Here is a 22,134-nt window from a genome sequence, read left to right as displayed (position 1 = left end):
CAGCCATTGGGGATGGCAGTTAGCGGTTGGATTCCAGGTGGAATGTTGGTGTGTACCGCGAGGCTTGTTGTGGCTGGTGGATCCTAGGTAACCGGGCAGAGTTCTGTGGGTGGATCAGTGCGATGGAGGGGCTGCCGCCCTCTGTGGAGCTTGGCTTAGGTCTTTGGTCCGGGAAGCTGTGTCAGTTCGAGATACTGCTGCTGCCCAAAGACCTGAGTTCACGGGTCAGTTTCCAGAACCTGAAAGGGCAGACAGTGGAAGATCTGCCTGTCTTCAGCTTACTGGAGAGGCTCCGAGGTCCTTTCAGACTTGCCCAGTCCTGTTGAAGTCGACTTTATGGGAGACACGAAGAGAAGCTGGCCGAAAATATGGCTGCACGGATTGAGGAGAGATGCGAACACATTGATGAGAGATGTTCTGCTACAATAGAGAATACTGGCCTGGAGACAGCTGTAGAGGATTGCAGGCTCGAAAGGCATTCATGAGACATATTGAACCTCGCTGATACTAGCAGAAACATACGGAGGGCCACCGTGGACTGGAGGAAGTTCCTCAATTCTCTGCTCCAAGAACGGGTCCAAGATCTCTGACGTCTAAAGAGAAGAGATGGCAGAGATGATAAAAACGCTCATGTTCTTGAAAGAGGTCAGATAATCCACACGACCCAAGGGGCAATTCCAAGCCATTCAGATCAAAGTGCACCAAGCCCAGGTAAGCCTTTTCCCAGCTTTGGGCCTAGCTATCAAGCACTTGCTCTTCCCTCCCCTCCACTCAGGCATCCATTTTGAGGGATCAGTACCTGAGCTTCAATGGAGCCAGTAAGAGAAGAGCAAGCCCCTCCTAGAATCAGAGTTCCTCTAGCTTCATCCTCTGTGAACAACAGGGAACCCCATAAAGGTCAAATACTCTCGTATGAAATAGATAGGAATTGAATACTTAGCTCCCACAAAGAAACGATGGCCTTCCGCTAGATTCAGCAAATGCTGGGTTCATGTCTTCTCTGGGGTGAAGGGAGTGTGGTAAGTGAGGGGAATCTTTGACTGAACTTGAATCTGTATTAGGCCTCCGTTTTTCAAGACAGTCTAGGTACATATTAGAAGTCAGATAGTGAACGGAACTGTGAAAGTCGCCAATGACATGAAAGACACAGCTTATGTGGACCATCTTTCAATTGAGTCAAGCCCCCGGGGGCAATCGATCATGGGGGTGCAGACTTGGTTGCATTCAAGTGCTTTACCCAACATGATCGGATGATTAAGCGTTCTCATCACTGATAGAAGAACACCTGGTTCTCAGTAGCCTAGCATAGCTGCAGCAGGCTTCTCATAGCTATAATGCCTCTAGGTTCTTTGGATTCAAAGCTAAATGTATATATTTAGTTCGTTTCCTCTTGTATTTTCCTTGAGAGGGATGTTACACCTTGAAATGCCAACATTGACCAGTAGGTGTCATCGGGAGTAAAGGGCACCACATGCACAAGTGAATCCAAGCTTGGGGGTTATTTCATGTTTCCATTAGTTATTTCATGGTTCCTGTTGGTTTCGGAGGCTTCAACAGTAAACAGTTGACATGACCCCTTTAACAGTTCGGACTGCTAGTTTGCATTCTATCTGTCTATGTTTTCCTTAGAGCTGACAAAATGTTACCGAAATTGACAAGTCTGGCTTCTAGGTCGATTTAGTATGTTTCAGAAACTAACTTCATTTTCGTATAACTCCCTAAACATTTATATAAATTCTATTAAATTTTTAGAGACTGCAAATGAGATATCAACACAATGTCAAAACTGGAGTCTTCGGACAGTCCCTCCCACCACGGCTGTATAGAAACTAAGAGATAAAAAAAAATCACATTTCTGTGAAATGTATCTGGAAAGTGTTGATTCATCAATGCCCAGTTGACAGAGAAGCAGTGCAACCTGCGCTCACTCGCTCCCATGAACACAGCAATGGAAACATCCACTCACCCAGCCCTTGGCACAGGACACTTGCCGAAGAGAGGCCTGTTACTTCCAAAGACAGGATGAGGCCTCAGAACACCTGGACGCAGGAGAAGGAAAAGCAGGGAATGGATACCAGTGCATGGTCTGAGCCCTGTTGATGGAGCAGTAAAGGTGAAACTCTCTTTAACTTGGACGCACACTCTCAAGCGGACAGGAGACATGGGATTGAAGGTGATGCACTGAGTGTTAGAAGAGTGCACAGCAGATGCTTGGCTGACAGAACGCAAAGAATCCAGTGGAAAATATCCCCACAATTGATTCTGAGACCAAGCTCCGAGCTGCCAAATTTGAGGTAGCAGAGGCAGCGTTCAGGGAGGGATAGGGCTACGGATGATGGCACACGCTGAGTCTCAGGGATCTGGAGTGCGTTGTGGGATGTGGTGGGTCCTATCAAGAGAGCAAACCGACCTGTGACCCCAATGAGCATGCAACCACCCTGGCGCACGCAGTTGAAATTATCGATCTGTCCCATGGCCACACCCAGTGCATCTGCAGGACCAGAGACCAATTTGGCATTTTGCCAATAGAGCATGTGTGGGGCTGAATCAGAGATATTGTGCATCAGGTCTGAGGGATCCAGGGGGCCTTGGGTTTGAATTCAGAATGAAAAGCCTTAGGATCTGCTACATTCATAACCTGGGCTGTGATTATGGTTTGATTTGAGGCACAGGATGGGCAACAGCTCTGTGGTTGCCTTCGTGCACCCGTGCCACAAGGATGAGAGGACAAGGAAGTGTGGTCCAAGACCACAGCGTGAGAAGAGGAAGGATTTCCTTCAGTTTATCGCTCAAAAGCGGATGCTACATTTTGGATGGCACCGGCACGGTTCGGCAGCGAGGACACCAAGTTCGGGCTGCGAGATCATTCCAGCAGGCCCTGATGTGTGACATCCATAGATATGCTTCCACTGGTGTTTCTGTAGACAGAGAAGCTCTTGGAAGAACTGGTTTCAGTGGGACATTCCCGTGGAACTACAAAGCACAAGCGCACTCACACTCTGCTCTTCTAGAAACACTCCAAAATAACATAGAGTAGAATGCAGAGCTGAGAACCTTTAGAAGCTCCATTTCCACCAGAGGAAGTGTCCTGTGCTCTTTCAGATTTCTGAGATAAGCGTAATCAAAATGAGGTTATCCTAATCGAAATAGTATGGGGTGTTCATCACAACAAAGGCAACACCAGCAATTGGAGATAGACCAGACAACACACACAGGAACAGGACATGGCATCAATGTCTAGGAAAATTTGTCCTCACAGAAATCCCATGCAATTGTGTAGAGTCAAGAGTCTAAGCTTTTCACTTAACCAAGCCCTAGAAGTCTACATTAGATACCTGAAATTACCTGACCAGTAGAGATGAAGAAATACAGTAAAAGGAAAATGAAGTACCATTTTCAGTTCCAAAGAGATTGAAGGCCCTAAAGATAAGCTTTCAGACAACTAGACTGCAAAACGCTCTCCAGAGCAAGTATTGAAAATGGAGGTGAGGGAAACACTGAAGAACAACAGTGTCTCAGAATCACAAAAGGCAGAATACCAGAAAAGGGGAAGAGAATGCCTAAAGACGAGCCAAATAATATCAGAAAACTCAGTGGATGAGAAAATATCAGGGCTAACATTCCGTCCTAAGCAGACTAGATATTGCAGAGGGATGCGTGAATGACTTTGAAGACAGGGGAACAGACATCCCTCGGTCAGAAGCACACATAGGAAAACAAGTGCAAACCAATGAAAACATCACTGTTGAATCCTGGTTTATGACAGGCATGAAAGACTAAAATTCGAAAGAGTCCCAGATGGAAAAGCAAGAGATAAAGAAACAAACAATGTTTGAAAAGTTATGTGTAGAAAAATCAGACTGAAACTTGCTGAAAGCCAAGATAGAATCATCTAGGCGAATTCAGGAAGTACACAGCGTCCAAAAGAGGTGGAATCCCAATAGACTTAGCAGCAGCTGTATAATCCAAATCAACAAAGTTCATGAGCATCCCAGTGATTTAAAATGCGCCTGGAGGAAAGCAACATAGTCACAAGAGAACCTCCAGAGGGGTTTCAGCTGCTATCTCAGCAGCAATATTGCAGGACAGGGAGGAGTGCCAGGACATAGACCATAGCTTGAATGGCAAAATGCTGCCATCTAGGGTAGCCTATGCCACATGACCACCATTTCTAATAACAGCAGAGCTAGAGAATGCCACAGACCTGCAAATCTTAAAAGAATTCAGCAGTTCGAAACTTATCCTAAAAGAAAGGTTGAGAATTCTCCCCTGAAGGGATAAGCAGCAAGATGAAATGGAAAGAAGAAAACCCTTATTGGAAATGCAAGAAGAGCATGAGTGGAAAAGAAGAAACAAGAAGAAAGCAAGGAGGACATCTAAACCCTAAAGATGGGAGAGGGAAGCAGGAAATCATAGGGGATTGGAAGCACTATCTTAAGGGAGTCAGCTTATATGACTCTCTGTTGGAAGCAAACGGAGAGATGCATGGCCTGACGTGTTTGCAAAACAAACGAGAAGCAGACCAAGAAAGAATCAAACAAACAAACAACACAAAAAGGGTAGGGTAACATGAATATTCAAAAGAAATTACTCAAGGTGATGTCAAGGATCATTCAGTACGCGTCGACCCAGTATCGCGGCTTGAATGTACTCAGCACACCTGTATTCGGAAATCAGAGGCGTGCATTTATATTCGTAAATATTGATTCATATGAGCATATCGTGACCTAACCCAAATGCCGATTTGGAATCCAATGGATTCCTAGTCCGTGATATAGACTTGCAAGTCTTCCAACAGGATGAATGAATGCCATATTCTACACTACGTCGAGAAGAAATGGCACAAGCCTATAACAAGGAAAAGTAGCTCCGCAAAAGTGTACTAAGATCAAAAGAGACAGGCAGTAAAGTGCACATTGGGGATTGTATCATTCCTAGGAATTTCAGCCCCCTTGAAACAAATGGATAGATGTCCCATGAATGCGGGTGTTTCAGCAGAAATCAACCGACGGCTATGTATTGCGGGTGTGCCCATATTACAGGAACAATAGTTTCCCTTAGTGGGTCTCTGTGTACTGTGAACTGTTAGAAAGTTTAAAGACGTGTGAAACATTCAACTGAAAATGGACACACTTCCCTCCGTTGCTACAGTGCATACAGATCTGAACAAAAGGAAAGAGGGAAGAACAAAGGCCCATGGGACGCTAGTGGGTAGAATCACATTTACCTTAGGAACCTCTCGTCGGATGCAGCCCCTCCCCCAACACTGACAAGATGCAGCAGCCATTGGGGATGGCAGTTAGCGGTTGGATTCCAGGTGGAATGTTGATGTGTACCGCGAGGCTTGTTGTGGCTGGTGGATCCTAGGTAACCGGGCAGAGTTCTGTGGGTGGATCAGTGCGATGGAGGGGCTGCCGCCCTCTGTGGAGCTTGGCTTAGGTCTTTGGTCCGGGAAGCTGTGTCAGTTCGAGATACTGCTGCTGCCCAAAGACCTGAGTTCACGGGTCAGTTTCCAAAACCTGAAAGGGCAGACAGTGGAAGATCTGCCTGTCTTCAGCTTACTGGAGAGGCTCCGAGGTCCTTTCAGACTTGCCCAGTCCTGTTGAAGTCGACTTTATGGGAGACACGAAGAGAAGCTGGCCGAAAATATGGCTGCACGGATTGAGGAGAGATGCGAACACATTGATGAGAGATGTTCTGCTACAATAGAGAATACTGGCCTGGAGACAGCTGTAGAGGATAGCAGGCTCGAAAGGCATTCATGAGACATATTGAACCTCGCTGATACTAGCAGAAACATATGGAAGGCCAACGTGGACTGGAGGAAGTTCCTCAATTCTCTGCTCCAAGAACGGGTCCAAGATCTCTGACGTCTAAAGAGAAGAGATGGCAGAGATGATAAAAACGCTCATGTTCTTGAAAGAGGTCAGATAATCCACACGACCCAAGGGGCAATTCCAAGCCATTCAGATCAAAGTGCACCAAGCCCAGGTAAGCCTTTTCCCAGGTTTGGGCCTAGCTATCAAGCACTTGCTCTTCCCTCCCCTCCACTCAGGCATCCATTTTGAGGGATCAGTACCTGAGCTGCAATGAAGCCAGTAAGAGAAGAGCAAGCCCCTCCTAGAATCAGAGTTCCTCTAGCTTCATCCTCTGTGAACAACAGGGAACCTCATAAAGGTCAAATACTCTCGTATGAAATAGATAGGAATTGAATACTTAGCTCCCACAAAGAAACGATGGCCTTCCGCTAGATTCAGCAAATGCTGGGTTCATGTCTTCTCTGGGGTGAAGGGAGTGTGGTAAGTGAGGGGAATCTTTGACTGAACTTGAATCTGTATTAGGCCTCCGTTTTTCAAGACAGTCTACGTACATATTAGAAGTCAGATAGTGAACGGAACTGTAAAAGTCGCCAATGACATGAAAGACACAGCTTATGTGGACCGTCTTTCAATTGAGTCAAGCCCCCGGGGGCAATCGATCATGGGGGTGCAGACTTGGTTGCATTCAAGTGCTTTACCCAACATGATCGGATGATTAAGCGTTCTCATTACTGATAGAAGAACACCTGGTTCTCAGTAGCCTAGCATAGCTGCAGCAGGGTTCTCATAGCTATAATGCCTCTAGGTTCTTTGGATTCAAAGCTAAATGTATATATTTAGTTCGTTTTCTCTTGTATTTTCCTTGAGAGGGATGTTACACCTTGAAATGCCAACATTGACCAGTAGGTGTCTTCGGGAGTAAAGGGCACCACATGCACAAGTTAATCCAAGCTTAGGGGTTATTTCATGTTTCCATTAGTTATTTCATGGTTCCTGTTGCTTTCGGAGGCTTCAACAGTAAAGAGTTGACATGACCCCTTTAACAGTTCGGACTACTAGTTTGCATTCTATCTGTCTATGATTTCCTTAGAGCTGACAAAATGTTACCAAAATTTACAAGTCTGGCTTCTAGGTCGATTTAGTATGTTTCAGAAACTAACTTCATTTTCGTATAACTCCCAAAACATGTATATAAATTCTACTAAATTTTTAAAGACTGCAAATGAGATATCAACACAATGTCAAAACTGGAGTCTTCGGACAATCCCTCCCACCACGGCTGTATAGAAACAAAGAAATAAATAAAAAATCACATTTCTGTGAAATGTATCTGGAAAGTGTTGATTCATCGATGCCCAGTTGACAGAGAAGCAGTGCAACCTGCGCTCACTCGCTCCCATGAACACAGCAATGGAAACATCCACTCACTCAGCCCTTGGCACAGGACACTTGCCGAAGAGAGGTCTGTTACTTCCAAAGACAGGATGAGGCCTCAGAACACCTGGAAGCAGGAGAAGGAAAAGCAGGGAATGGATAGCAGTGCATGGTCTGAGCCCTGTTGATGGAGCAGTAAAGGTGAAACTCTCTTTAACTTGGACGCACACTCTCAAGCGGACAGGAGACATGGGACTGAAGGTGATGCGCTGAGTGTTAGAAGAGTGCACAGCAGATGCTTGGCTGACAGAACGCAAAGAATCCAGTGCAAAATATCCCCACAGTTGATTCTGAGACCAAGCTCCGAGCTGCCAAATTTGAGGTAGCAGAGGCAGCGTTCAGGGAGGGATAGGGCTACGGATGATGGCACACGCTGAGTCTCAGGGATCTGGAGTGCGTTGTGGGATGTGGTGGGTCCTATCAAGAGAGCAAACCGACCTGCGACCCCAATGAGCAAGCAACCACCCTGGCGCGCGCAGTTGAAATTATCGATCTGTCCCATGGCCACACCCAGTGCATCTGCAGGACCAGAGACCAATTTGGCATTTTGCCAATAGAGCATGTGTGGGGCTGAATCAGAGATATTGTGCATCGGGTCTGAGGGATCCAGGCTGCCTTGGGTTTGAATTCAGAATGAAAAGCCTTAGGATCTGCTACATTCATAACCTGGGCTGTGATTATGGTTTGGTTTGAGGCACAGGATGTGCAACAGCTCTGTGGTTGCCTTCGTGCACCCGTGCCACAAGGATGAGAGGACAAGGAAGTGTGGTCCAAGACCACAGCGTGAGAAGAGGAAGGATGTCCTTCAGTTTATCTCTCAAAAGCGGATCCTACAATTTGGATGGCACCGGCACGGTTCGGCAGCGAGGACACCAAGTTCGGGCTGCGGGATCATTCCAGCAGGCCCTGATGTGTGACATCCATAGATATGCTTCCACTGGTGTTTCTGTAGACAGAGAAGCTCTTGGAAGAACTGGTTTCAGTGGGACATTCCCGTGGCACTCCAAAGCACAAGCGCACTCACACTCTGCTCTTCTGGAAACACTCCAAAATAACATAGAGTAGAATGCAGAGCTGAGAACCTTTAGAAGCTCCATTTCCACCAGAGGAATTGTCCTGTGCTCTTTCAGATTTCTGAGATAAGCATAATCAAAATGATGTTATCCTAATCGAAATAGTATGGGGGGTTCATCACAACAAAGGCAACACCAGCAATTGGAGATAGACCAGACAACACACACAGGAACAGAATATGGCATCAATGTCTAGGAGAAATTGTCCTCACAGAAATCTCATGGAATTGCGTCGAGCCAAGTGTCTAAAATTTTCACTTAACAAAGCCCTAGAAGACTACATTAGATACTTGATATTACGTTATCAGTAGATTTGAAGAAGTACAGTAAAAGAAACAATAAGTACCATTTTCAGTTCCAAAGATATTGAAGGCCCAAAAGATAAGCTTTCAAACAACTAGACTGCAAAACGCTATCCAGACCAAGTGTTGAAAATTGATGTCAGGAAATCACTGAAGAACAACAGAGTCTCAGAATCACAAAAGGCATAATACCAGGAAAGGGGAAAATAATGTCTGAAGACGAGCCAAAGTATATCAGAAAACTCAATGGATGTGAATATATCAGGGCTAAAATTCAGTCCTTAGCAGACTAGATAATGCAGAGGGACGCGTGAATGACTGTGAACACAGGGTAACAGAAATCCCTCGGTCAGAAGCACACATAGGAAAGCAAGTGCAAACCAATGAAAACATTGGTGTTGAATCCTGGGTTAAGACAGGGCATGAAAGACTAGAATTCATTAGAGTCCCAGATGGAAAAGCAAGAGATAAAGAAACAAAAAATGTCTGAGAACTTATCTGTAGGAATATCAGACTGAAACTTGCTGAAAGCCAAGAAAGAGTCATCTATGCAAATTCAGGGGGTACACAGCGTCCAAAGGAGGTGGAATCCCTATAGACCTACCAGCAGCGGTATGATTCAAATCAACAAAGTTCACGAATATCTCATTGATTTAAAATGCACCTGGAGGAAACGACATAGTCACAATGGAACCTCCAGAGAGGTTTCAGCTGATATCTCGGCAGCAATATTGCAGGACAGGGAGGAGTGCCAGGACATAATTCACATCCTGAATGGGAAAATGCTGCCATCTAGGGTAGCCTATGACACATGACCGCCATTTCTAATAACGGCAAAACTAGAGAATTCCACAGACCGGCAAATCTTAAAAGAATTCAGCAGTTCAAATCTTATCCTACAAAAATGGTTGAGAAATCTACCCTGAATAAAATATCAGCAAGGTGAAGTGGAAAGAAGAGACCTTTATTGGAAATGCAAAAAGAGCATGAGTAGCAAAGAAGAAACAAGAAGAATGCAAGGAGGACATCAAAACCCTAAAGTTGGGAGAGGGAAGCAGGAAATCATTGGTGATTGGAAGCACTATCTTAAGTGAATCAGCTTATATGACTCTCTGAAGCGAACCGAGAAATTCATGGCCTGATGTTTTTGCAAAACTAACGGTATGCAGACCAACAAAGATTCAAACAAACAAACAAACAAGCACCAACTGTGTATGGTTGGCTGACATATACCAAAGGAACCATGATTATTCAAAAGAAAATACTCAAGGTGATGTCAAGGATCATTCAGCACGCATCGACCCAGTATAGCGGCTTGCATGTACTCAACACACTTGTATTTGGAAATCAGAGGCGTGCATTCATATTCGTAAATATTGATTCTTAAGAGCATATCGTGACCTAACCCAAATGCCGATTTGGAAGAAAATAGAGTCCTAGTCCGTGATATAGACTTGCATGTCTTCCAACAGGAAGAATGAATGCCATATTCTTCCCTACGTAGAGAAGAAATGGCATAAGCCTATAACAAAAACAATTAGCTCTGCAATAGTGTACTAAGGGCAAAAAAGACAGACAGTAAAGTGCACATTGGGGTTGGTTTCATTTCTAGGAATTTCAGCCCCCATGAAACAAATGGATCCATGTCCTGAGAGTGCGGGTGTTTCAGCAGAAATCAACCGACGGATATGTGTTCCGAGTGTACGGATATTATAGGAACATAAGTTTCCTTTATTGGGTCTCTGTGTGCTGTGAACTGTTAGAAAGTTTAAAGACGTGTGAAACCATTAACTGAAAATGGACACACTTCCCTCCGTTGGTACTGTGCATACAGATATGGACCAAAGAAAGAGGGAAGAAGAAAGGCCCATGGGATGCTAGTGGGTAGAATCACATTTACCTTAGGAACCTCTCGTCGGATGCAGCCCCTCCCCCAACACTGACAAGATGCAGCAGCCATTGTGGATGGCAGTTACCTGTTGGATTCCAGGTGGAATATTGTTGTGTACCGTGAGGCTTGTTGTGGCTGGTGGATCCTAGGTAACCGGGCAGAGTTCTGTGGGTGGATCAGTGTGATGGAGGTTCTGCCTCCCTCTGTGGAGCTTGGCTTAAGTCTTTGGTCCGGGAAGCTGTGTAAGTTCGAGATACTGTTGCTGCCCTATGGCCTGTGTTCACGGGTCAGTTTCAGAAACTTTAAGATCAGACAGTGGAAGAAATGCCTGTCATCATCTCACTGGTGATTCTCCGAGGTACTTTCAGAATTGCCCAATCCTTTAGAATTTGACTTTATAGGAGACACGAAGTGAATCTGGCAGAAAAGATATCTGCACGGATTGAGGAGAGATGCGATCTCATTGATGAGATTTGTTCTGCTACAATGAATAATACTGGCATGGAAACAGCTGTAGAGAAAACCAAGCTTGGAAGACATTCATGGACATATTGAGCCTCGTTGATACTGTCATTAACATGTGGAATGTGAACGTGCACTTGAGGAAGGTACTTAATTCTCTGCTCCAAGTACGTGTCCAAGATTTCTTCCATCCAAAACATAAGAGAAGATAGAAATGATAGAAGCTCTCATGTTCTTCGAAGATGTCTTGAAATTCCAAACGTTCCACGGGGCATTTACAAACCACTCAGACGACCAAGCACCAAGCCCTGCTAAGCCTTTTCCCAGGGTTGTTCCTTGCTCTCAAGCACTTGCTTTTCCCTCCCCTTCACTCAGTTATACATTTCAGAGAATCAGCCCTTGAACTGCATTGAAGCCAGTAGGAGCACAGGAAGACCCTCCTAGATTCAGAGTTCCTCCACCTTCACATTCTGTGCACAACAGTGAACTCCTCCATGGTCAACTACTCTGGACTAAAATAGGTTGGTTTGAATTCTTAGCTCACACTGTGAAATGATGATCTTCCCCCAGGTTCAGATCATGCTGGGGTTATATGTACTTTGGTGTGAAGGGTGTTTTGTAAGTGAGTGGATTCTTTGCCTGAATTTGAATATTTATTTATCCTCAGTTTTTCAAAACAGTATTTGTAACTATTATAATTCTGTTATTGAAATGAAGTGTAATTGTTGGCATAGATATGTAGTGACACATTTTTTGTGGACCATTTTTCCCTTCAGGCATGTACCGGGTGCAAATATGTGGTTGCCATATTTGTCAGGTTTAATTGTGTTTCTCAACATAATTGGATGATTAAACATTCTCATCTTTCATAGAAGAGCACATGATTCTCAATAGCCTAGCAAAACTTTTGCAGTGTTCTCGTATCTATAATGTCTCTAAGTGCTATTGAAACCAAGCCTATATAAAAATACATTGTTTGGGTTTCTTTGTGCTTTCCTAAATAGTAATGTTGCCCCTTGAATCGCCAACATTGACCAGTATGTGCCATTATTAGGAAAGGGCACCACATGAACAATGGAAACCCATGGTTGTGGTTGTTAATGATTCTAAGAATTATTTCATTGTTTTTCTTAGTGTTGGAAGCACCAAGAGAAAAGTGTTGACCTGCCTCCTTCATGAATTTTGGCTGCTAACTAATATTTTCTGTGTATTTTTCTTATTTGGGTATTTCAAGCTGATACCTAAATATGGCAACTCTGTCTTGTAGTTAGATTTAGTATATTTCTAAAACTATCTTTATTTTGATACACTTCCCATAGTATGTAATTCAATTCTGTTAACTATTTGAAAGTCTGCAATGGAGGTATGTACACATTGTCAGACCTGGAGTCTTCGATCACATCCTTCCACCATTGATATAGAGAAATATTGCTAAATAAGGATCAAGTGTCTGTGAGTTATGTCTAAATTGTGTTAATTTATCCATGCCAAACTGGCAGAGTACCAGTGCAAACTTCGCTCACTCTCTCCCATGTATACAGCAAGATAAACATCCACTCTCCCGGCCCTTGGCTCAGGATCCCTGCTGAATAATGGCCAAACATCTCTTACTTCAAAAGTCAGAAAGAATTCTCACATAACCTGGAAAGAGTAGAAGGCAAAGTAGAGAATGGAAATCAGTGCAGGACCTGACCTTTGGTGAAGGAGCAGTAAAGGGGAAACTGTGTTTTACTGGGATGCACACTCTAAAGTGGACAGGTCATTTAAGATGGAAGACGATGCGCAGAGGGTTAAAAGAGTGCATAGTGGACGTTTGATTGACATAACTGAAAGCAATAATCACAAAATTTCTCTGCAATTGATTCCCAGACCAATACTCCATCTGCCAATTTTGAGCTAGGAGTGCCTGTGGAATCTGTGTTAGGGGTGTGGCTGATGGCACAAATTTATTCCCAGGGGTTTGGAGATTGTTTTGGGCTGTGGTTGGTACTATCTAGAGAACAGATCTGCCTGGGTCCTCTCTTAATATTAAATCTGCTGGCATATGTGTTGTGGATTAGCTTAGTAACCCAGGGACTTTGTCACAGTCTTTTCACATCCACAGTATAATTGCTCATTTTCTCCATAAAGGAGAAATGGTCTCAATCAGAGCCATCTTTATCTGGTTTCTAGAATCCAGGGCAATTTAGTGTTGAAATAAGATTCTATAGCCAAAAGATCTGCAACTTTCATAGGCAGGATTGAAATTTCTTATTGTCCAAAGCAGAGGTTTTTGAAATGCTCCATGCTTGCCTTTGAGTTCCCATGCTTTATTGACAAAAGTTCTTGGAGCAGAGATCTGATGAAAAATAGGAGAATTTGAAGCCTTTCCAGCAACCTTGCCTACCACATGCTAATGCAACTATAGTTGTGGTGCTGACCCAGTACTACACTAAGGACCCAATTGTGGCACTGCAGGATTGTTTCAGCAGGTTCTAATGCATGACATCATTAGATTTGTTTCCACTTTTATTTTTGTTTGCAGAGAACCTGAGGGAACCCACTATAAAATTTTGACTTTTCCGTGGCAACAGTGAGGACGAATGCACTTTCATGAGTGTGTATTGGAACAATTCCCTCTCCACATATCCAGCCTGCAGCCCAGAAACCATTTGGAAACCTCTATTCCAGCAAAAATTAGTAGTCCCAGCACTGTCAGAGCTATGATAAACATTTAACCAAAATGACACTCTGCTAACTTTACTAGAATAGGTTATATTCACCACAACAAAAACCGCAGTAGCAATCATAGATATAACAGGCAACAGACACAGAAGGAATGCATGGCATCATTACATACCAAAAACAATCCTCACAGCATTAAAACTAAATGTGCACAGAAATGATTTCACTTACAAAAGCCGTTCAAGTCTATAATAGATAACTGATAATCCTTAACCCATAGCGATAGAGAGATATAATAAAGTTAAAAGAACTATTCCAAATTTTCAAAAAACAGGAGTCTCCTGAAAGAACATCCAATGTATTAGACCCCCAAAATTTACTAGAACATGACTTGAAAAGGGAGGACATAAAAACATTGAAGGAAATCTTGAGTCTATGAATACAAATGCAGGCTAGTATAAATGGAAAAAGAAACACTTTAGATGAGCCAAATATAATCAGAAAACTCAATGGTGAGAATAGCTAAGCTAAAGACAGTCCAAATCGGACTAGATAATGCACAGGAACAAATAAATGACTTAGAAAACAGGATAACCGCAATCACTCAGTCAGAACACGACATAGAAAAGCTAGTGAAAACCAATGCAAGCAATGCAAATGAAATCTGGGATAAGAGAAAACATACCAGTGTATGACTCATAGTTATCCCACATGGAAAAGAATAAAGACAAATGGTTTGAAAAGGTATTTGAAGAAATCAGACTGAAATTTTCTTAAACCAAATATAGAACCGGCTATCTCAACACAACAAGCACAGAGCGTCCAAGCATAACGAACCCCAGTAGGCCTACAACAATATATATTCTAATTTAAATGGCAAAAATTGATAATAAGGAAATGATTCTAATTGCACCAAAATAGAAACAAGTGTATTGCAAGAGAACTTTTTAATGTCTTCAGCTGATTTCTCAACAGATAGATTGGTATTTTTTTCTTCCCTCTTTCCTTTTGTGTTGATCTCTATTCCAAGAACTGATGAAAGGCAGATTCCTTCAGTGTAAACAAGATGAATGGGCAGAGATTCTAAAAGTGTTCAAGTTCTTGGAAGAGGTCATCAGAATCAACACATCTCAAGGGTCTTTTTCAGACAATACAAGAGACCATGCACCAAGCCCTGTTTATCCTTTTCCCAGGAGTGGGCCAATGTATTAAGACTTGCTGTTCCTTCACACTAAACCAGCCATGCAGGTATACCCTCAGTCTGCTACTGCAGGAGAATTAGATCCAGGTCCAATTTTACCAATACTGTAGGGAGAACCTGAGCCTGCTACTGCAGGAGACACAGCACTGTGTCCCATTTCACCAATCTTTCAAGGAGACCCTAAGCCTACTCCTGCAGGAGACTGAGAGCCGAATCACATTCCACCAGCTGCGTAGGAAGACCATCATGCCTTCACTTGCAATGGATCCAGGAATGTGTCCAATTACACTAGCCTTGTAGGGAGACCTTGAGCCTGTTCCTGCAGGAGAAACAGATCTCTGTCATTTTCCACCATCCCTCCAGGAAGATGCAGGGCCTCCTCCTGCAGGAGACTCAGGAATTGGTCCAATTTCACCAGTCCAGCAGGAAGACTCTGAGCCAATTCCTGCAGGAGACCCAGGACTGGGTCCCATTCCATCAATCATGCACTAAGACCTTGAAGTGGGTCCAATTCCACTAGCCTTGCTGGGTGACCCACAAGCCTGATCCTGCAGGAAAATTAGAGATATGTCATATTCCAGAAGCCCTGCAGGAAGACTGAAAGCCTGCTTCTGCAGGAGACCCAGGAATAGGTCCAAATACGCCAGCCTTGCTGGGAGAGCACAAACCTTATCCTGCAGGTGATACACAGTGAGGTACAATTCCAACAGCCCTGCAGGGATATCCTGAGGCCACTTCGGCAGGAAACACATGACTGGGTCACATTCCAATACCCCAGAAGGGAGACCGTGAGCCTGCTACTCCAGGAAACCCAGAACTTAGTCCTATTCCACCAAACCTGCAGTCAAACACTAAGACTGCATCTGCAGAAAACACAGTGCGGGTCACATAACACCAGCCCTGTAGTGAGACTACAAACCTGCTCCTGGGGGAGACCAAGCCATTCACAGAGAATATGAGCCAGCTCCTGCAGAAGAACAAGAGTTGTGTGACATTCTACCAGCTCTGCAGGTAATCCATAGGCTTGCTCCTGCAGGAGACAGACATCCCAGTCCAATTCCATCAGCCTCTCCAGGGAGAACCCCAGCCTCCTCCTGCAGGAGAGCCAGAACTAGATCCCATTCCACCAACCCTGCATGGAAACACTGAGCTTGCTCCTGCAGCATACCCACAGCCAAGTCATATTCCACAAACCCTCCAGGGAGACACTGAGCCTGCAATTGTAAGAGACCCAGGACTGGGACCAATTCCAACAGCTCTCCAGGGAATCCCTCACCTGCTCCCATAGGAGACTAAGAGCCATCAGTTCTGGTGGGGTCCCTGAGCCTGCATCTGCAAAAGAACCACAGGGTGGAGTCACATTCCACCAGCCCTGCAAAGAGAACAGAACCTGCTACTGCAGGAGACACAGGACTATGTCCCATCCCACCAACCTTGCAGGGATACCCTGAGCCTTGGACCAAGGAATGGGACAAATTCTGCTAACCTTCTAGGGAGACCATGAGCTTCTCCTGCAAGAGAACCAGAGATGGGTCATATTACAGTATTCTTCCAGGAAGAACCAAGGCCTGCTCCTGCAGGAGATGCAAGAACAGGCCCAATTCCACCAGCCTGAAGGCAGAGTCCAAATCTGTTCTGGCAGGTGACCTAGAGAAGGGGCCCATTCCACCAGCCCTGCAGGGAGACTCTGAGCCTACTACTACAGGAGACCCAGGAATGGGTCCCACTAAACCAACCCTGAAGGGAGACACAGAATCTACACTTGCAGGAACCACAGAGCCAGGACACATTTCATCAGCCCTGTAGTGACCCCTGAGCTGGGTCCAATTACACTATCCTTGCAAGGAGACTCTGTGCCTACTCCTGAAGCAGAACCAGTGATGGGTCATGTTCCAACAGCCCTGCAGGAAGACCTGGAGCTGCTTCTGCAGAAGACTCAGGACAGGGTCTGATTCCACCATCCCAGCAGTGAGAAAACTAGCCTGCTCCTGCAAGTGACCAAGGTCTGAGTCATATTCAACTAGCCATGCAGGAAGGACATAAGCCTGCTGTTGCAGGAAACTCAGAACCATGTGCCATTCCAGCAACACTGCAAGGAGACTCTGAGCCTGCCCCTGCAGGAAACAGAAACCCAGTCACATTCCACAAGCCCTACAGGGATACCAAAGCCTGTACATGTAGGAGACCCAGGCCTGGGACCAATTCTACCAACCCTGTGGAAAGACCCTGAATCAGCTCTAGCATTAGACTAAGAGCCATGTCACATTCCACCAGCCCTACAGGTAATTTATCAGCCTGCAACCTACACCTTCAAAAGACCCAAGAATTGGACCAATTCCAATGGCACTGCAGGGAGACCATGAGCCATGTCCAATTCCACTAGCCCTTCAGGAAGGCCCCAAGCCTACTCCTGCAGGAGAACCTGAGATTGGTCATGTTGCAACATGAGCCTGCTCCTCCAGGAGACCCAGGACTATGTCCCATCCACCAGCCCTGCAGGGAAACCCTGAGACTGTCCCTTCAGGAGAACCACAACTGGGTCACATTTCACTAGCAATGCAGGGAGACTTAGAGCCTACACCTTCAAGACACCCAAGAATTGGAACAATTCCAGCAGCACTGCAGGGACACCATTAGCCAGGTCCAATTCCACTAGCCCTGCATGTAGACCCCGAGCATGCTCCTGTAAGAGACTCAGCAATGGGTCTCATTCCACAAGTCTTGCAGGGAGAAACTCTTCCTGTTTCTGCAAGAGACCAACAGCTGAGTCACATTTCACCAGCCCTGAAGGGAGACCCCAGTCCTGCACCTGCAAAGGACCTAAGACTGGAACAAAATCGACTAGCCCTGTAGGGGGACCCTGAGCCTGCTTCTGAAAGAGAATCAGAGATGGGTCATATTCCAACAACCCAGCAGGGACAGTCCAAGCCTGCTCCTGCAGGAGTTATAGAGCAGGGTGAAATTGCAAAACCTTGCAGGGACACCCTGAATCTGCTGCTGCAGGAGAAAAATGATGGGGTCTCATTCCACAAGCATTACAAGGATACCCTGAGCCTGGTCTTGCATGAGATCCTGAGCTGGCTCCTTCAGGAGACCCAGGACTGTGTCCCATTCTAACAACCCTGCTGGGGAACCCGAGCCTGCACCTGCAAAACACACAGGACCGTGTCACATCCCACCAGCTTTGCAGACTGTAAGACTAGCCCTACAGGAGACCTAGAACCAGGTTACATTACCAGTCCTGCAGGGAGACCCTGAGCCTGATTTTGTAGCTCCCCCTGCACCTACACACATACTTCTATGAGACCCAGAGCCAATTCAGGCATCACCACCCCTACGGGCTGAGATGTCTCTGCAACCACCAACACTGTCATCTAATTCTAAGAATCAACCCACTCTCAGACCCGAACTTTACTTCCCTTCTCCTGGCATCATTTTTGTTTCTTTTTTCTGTCATTTCCTTGTTTTCTTTCATGTCATTTAGAGTACCATCTATTTTTATGTTTTAAGTTTACCATAATAAAATTTAGATGTTTTTCCATTTTAAATTGTGCAATTCAGGAGCATTAAGTGCATTCACAATGCTGTGTAACCATCGTCACTGTCTAGTTTCAGACTGTTTCTTTCCTCAAAATAAAACCCCGTATCCAAAGCACACATTCTCTTTTCTCCCTCCCCCAACCCCTGACAAGCCCTAATCCTCTTTCTCTCTGTGTGTCTTTCCCTACACTGGATGTTCCCTATCAATGAAATCATACAAAAGATGGCTGTTTGTGTCTGCTCTCATATTTTAACAAGGGATTGGTGTTTTTTTTTTTACTTGAAGTAGCATTTTGGTTATTTCAAAGGGAAATCCAGGTGGATTAAATATGAGATATACAAAATGAATATTTTTAGAAACTATGTGCATAATCTCGAGATAGGCACTGCTATTCTATGTGTGAAACCAGAGCCAGGAGGGAGATGCTTAGCTCTTCCTGTGGCAAAACATAACCTAACAAAATAAAAAAAAATAATAATCAAAATCCATGAAAGACAAACCACAACATGGAAATATCATTTTTCATAACCTAAAGTCAGAGAAAGGTTTCACATCCCTGTGGTCCAAAAATATCTTGAAACACTGTGTTCTAAACAGAAACAGAACAAACACATGCAATTCCAACAAGAGGCAATGCAGGTGGCCAGTGTATATTAGAGATGCTCGACCTCTCAAGTGAGAATGCAAGATGTTCACACTTCGGAGACAGCATTGGTCAACATCACACTGGCAGGCCTTTAGCCTGGTGACAACCAGCTCTAGTGACAACATGAGGAGACAGAGGCCACAGTAGATCCCCTGGAGGGAAGAGTGAGCAGACTCTCCTCTCTGGGAGAACAGTATGCAGGATGCATCACAGTTCCACAAGTGCACCACTTTTCGAGCAGTGCTAATGCTTACCGTTGATCATACTAAAATTCTTGCACAATTGTTCAAAGATGTCTTTTCAAGGATGTTCATCACAGTCCTGTTTAAACTACTAGGGAAATGGAAGCAACACTAATGTTCATGGAGAGGGGGTGGGATTCATCAGTTCTGGTTCAGATGGAGGAATGATTGTTGTGCAGCTGGAAAAATGAGTGCTAGGTCTTTACCTGATGTCAAGGAAGCCCTCAGTTTGGATGCCTGTTAATCCATCATCTACATCCAAGATGCCATCTCTATGACCACATATGTGTCAAATCATCATAGATGTAAATGAATCTTGTGGTGTGTGAGAGACAGAGGCAGAGAGAATGAGAGAGATAGAGACTGAGAGATGTTCACCAAACCATTAATGACGGTCACTTCTGGGAGTGGGATTTGCAAATCTCTGCACTTTTCCTTTAGGCAACATTTCAAGCGTTTATAATGTATCTATATTGCTTTACTAATTCTAAGGTATTAAAAGCATATGTTACTTGAGATTCATTCATATTTCATCTATAGAATAAAGTTTATTATTTTTATTTTAAAATATTTGTTACAAGTACAATCAGCATTTATGAGAGTAAAATGATAAATTCTAAAGAATTAAGAATCAGATAAAGAACAAAACTTTTTGGTGACTCAGACACAGGCCAGCTATTTGGCAGTAAATGGCAGGGTGGGACAGGTTTCTCCAGAAGGTTGTGTATGTTCTGAATCAGCATCCAATAGAGGCAAGGAAAAATTACAAGACATGTACGCTGAAAACTACAACAGCTTGTTAAGAGTAATTAAGAAAGACCTAGCCCTATTTTAAAATTTGAAGGAGCCAAAATGGCAGAGTAGACAGACTCACAGCTTGACCTCTCCCACAAATACGCAAAGAATTACATCTACAAAAACATTGAATTGCACAGAAACCTCCTGAACTCTGGTAGAGTGTCTTTTATTTTGAAATACAGGAAGATTCTCACAAAATATGGTAAGGAATAAAAAGAGAAAAGAAAAATTCAGTGCAGAACTGATCCTGCAGGGAAAGAGTAGCATAGGAAGAAAGGCACACTCACACTGGGACACAACCTCTGTAGCTGGGAGATCAGCTAGGAAAGAAGCAGAGCTTCCAAGGTTTGGAGGAGACAGTGGCAACTGCATGGCAGGCAGAACTGGAGAAAACTGACACAGAGGGTCCCTGTGATGACCAGCCCTAGACATGAGCTAGAAGGGATGAGCCAGAACTGGCTACTGGAGTCAGTGAAGAGCCCAGGCAGAGGGCTGGGTCACACTGCAGACAGGCAGCCTCAGGAAACTAGAGGGCAGTGTGAGCTCTGGCTGTGTGTGTGTGTGTGGAACAGAACAGACTGAAACTCTCATAAAAAAGCACCGATGTTGGTATAATGGGGGAGGAATGAAACACAGCTGTGCCAAAGTCACTTTCTCCACTTGGCTCCATTGTTGGTGTGTTCTCATGAGAAGAGAAATGGGGCTTGGTGATAGGCAACACTTCTGCACAAAGGCAGAGCTGAATGTTGACTCCATACCCTGTGCCATTGCAACTTCACAGGCAGGAATGAGATTTGTTTACAGCCCCAGGCAGAGAGGGTGGATTTGCTGTATCTGGTCACTTTGTGGATCCACACCTCTGAGACTTACAGGCAGTGAGTGGAGTTCTGACTCAAGAAGGGTGGCCAGTGAGGGTATTTACAACAGGGTGGTGTATGGTTCCATATGTGGGTGCGGGATTAGGGTTTGAGCTGAACCTGTAGTGGACCACAAATTCATGTGTGTGACTGCACACTTGCTAAGGCAGGTCCAAGGGACTGACACTGCTGGATCTGCACTGATGTTTCCTGGGGCTCAGAACCTGAGGGGCACCAGAGTAGGTGGCTGACATTCCCATAGCTACGGCAGGGATAAAGCCAACATCAACAAATAGTACTTTGTAAGTCTGCATAACAAGTGACAGGCAACACCACAGAGAGAACTCCCCAGTGAACATCTTCTGCCTATTCTTCTTCACAACTGAATTGCTCCAACCCTGCCTACTACATATCACAGCTCAGAAACGGGTCTAAAAGAAATGCATAGAGCCAGAGAAATATAAGTAAAATAAAGAAGCCGAGGAACCACTTTCAATTAAAAGAACAAGAGAAATCCCCTGAAAGAACAATCAGTAAAATAGACTTTGATAGTCTACTAGACTTCAAAAAGGAAATGATCAACTCACTGAAAGAAATAAAAGAGACTATCAATAGAGACAGAAAACTTTAAAAAGAAAATTTAAACTATAAAGAAGAGCTAGTTAAAAATAGAAAATTCAACTACAGGCAATCAAAAGAAGACTAGATAATGCAGAGGAATGAATAAATGGCTTAGGAGACAAGATAAAAGAAATAACCCAAAAAGAACAGCAGACAGAAAAGTCAATAAAAACCAATTAAAGCAAGATAATATAAAGTGTGCCAGCCTATGCATAATGGTGAGTCCCAGAAGGAGAAGAAAGTGAAAGGGGGATTGAAAAGTTAGTTAAAGAAATCATGACTGAAAACTTTCCAAACCTTAAGAAGGAAAGAATTATCTAACTACAGGAGGCACACAGGGTCCCAAACAAGGAGAAACCAAACAGACCTACACCAAGACATATTATAGTTAAAATGGTTAAAGTAAAATAAAATATTCTAAAGGCAGTGAGAGAAAAACAAAGTGTTTGTTACAAGGGAGTCCCATAAGCATTCAGCAGATTTCACTACCTAAAATCTTCTGGCCAGAAGGGAGTGGCAAGATGTATTCAAAGTCCTGAATAAGAAAAAGGCTGCAAACTAGGATATTCTATCTAGAAAGACT

The 22,134-nt window shown here is 44.3% G+C and overlaps 2 long non-coding RNA genes across 2 annotated transcripts in view; both read right to left on the bottom strand.

The window, feature by feature from the left end:
* Window positions 1-340: 340 nt before the first annotated feature.
* Window positions 341-5,472, bottom strand: LOC140693199 (uncharacterized). The gene is made up of 3 exons (XR_012068914.1): window positions 5,228-5,472; window positions 1,967-2,039; window positions 341-593 (listed from the first exon to the last, which is right to left on the bottom strand). It is a non-coding gene; the product is annotated as an uncharacterized lncRNA (long non-coding RNA).
* Window positions 5,473-5,767: 295 nt separating this feature from the next.
* LOC140693198 (uncharacterized) overlaps window positions 5,768-22,134 on the bottom strand; it is a 48,834-nt gene continuing 32,467 nt past the window's right edge. The window contains exon 4 of the long non-coding RNA XR_012068913.1: window positions 5,768-5,873. This is a non-coding gene — a long non-coding RNA (uncharacterized lncRNA). The remainder of the gene's footprint in view (window positions 5,874-22,134) is intronic.

The sequence above is a fragment of the Vicugna pacos genome, unplaced genomic scaffold (assembly GCF_048564905.1).
Source record: "Vicugna pacos unplaced genomic scaffold, VicPac4 scaffold_19, whole genome shotgun sequence".
In the NCBI taxonomy this organism is placed as follows: Eukaryota; Metazoa; Chordata; class Mammalia; order Artiodactyla; family Camelidae; genus Vicugna; species Vicugna pacos.
This window is presented reverse-complemented; position numbering and strand designations above follow the sequence as displayed.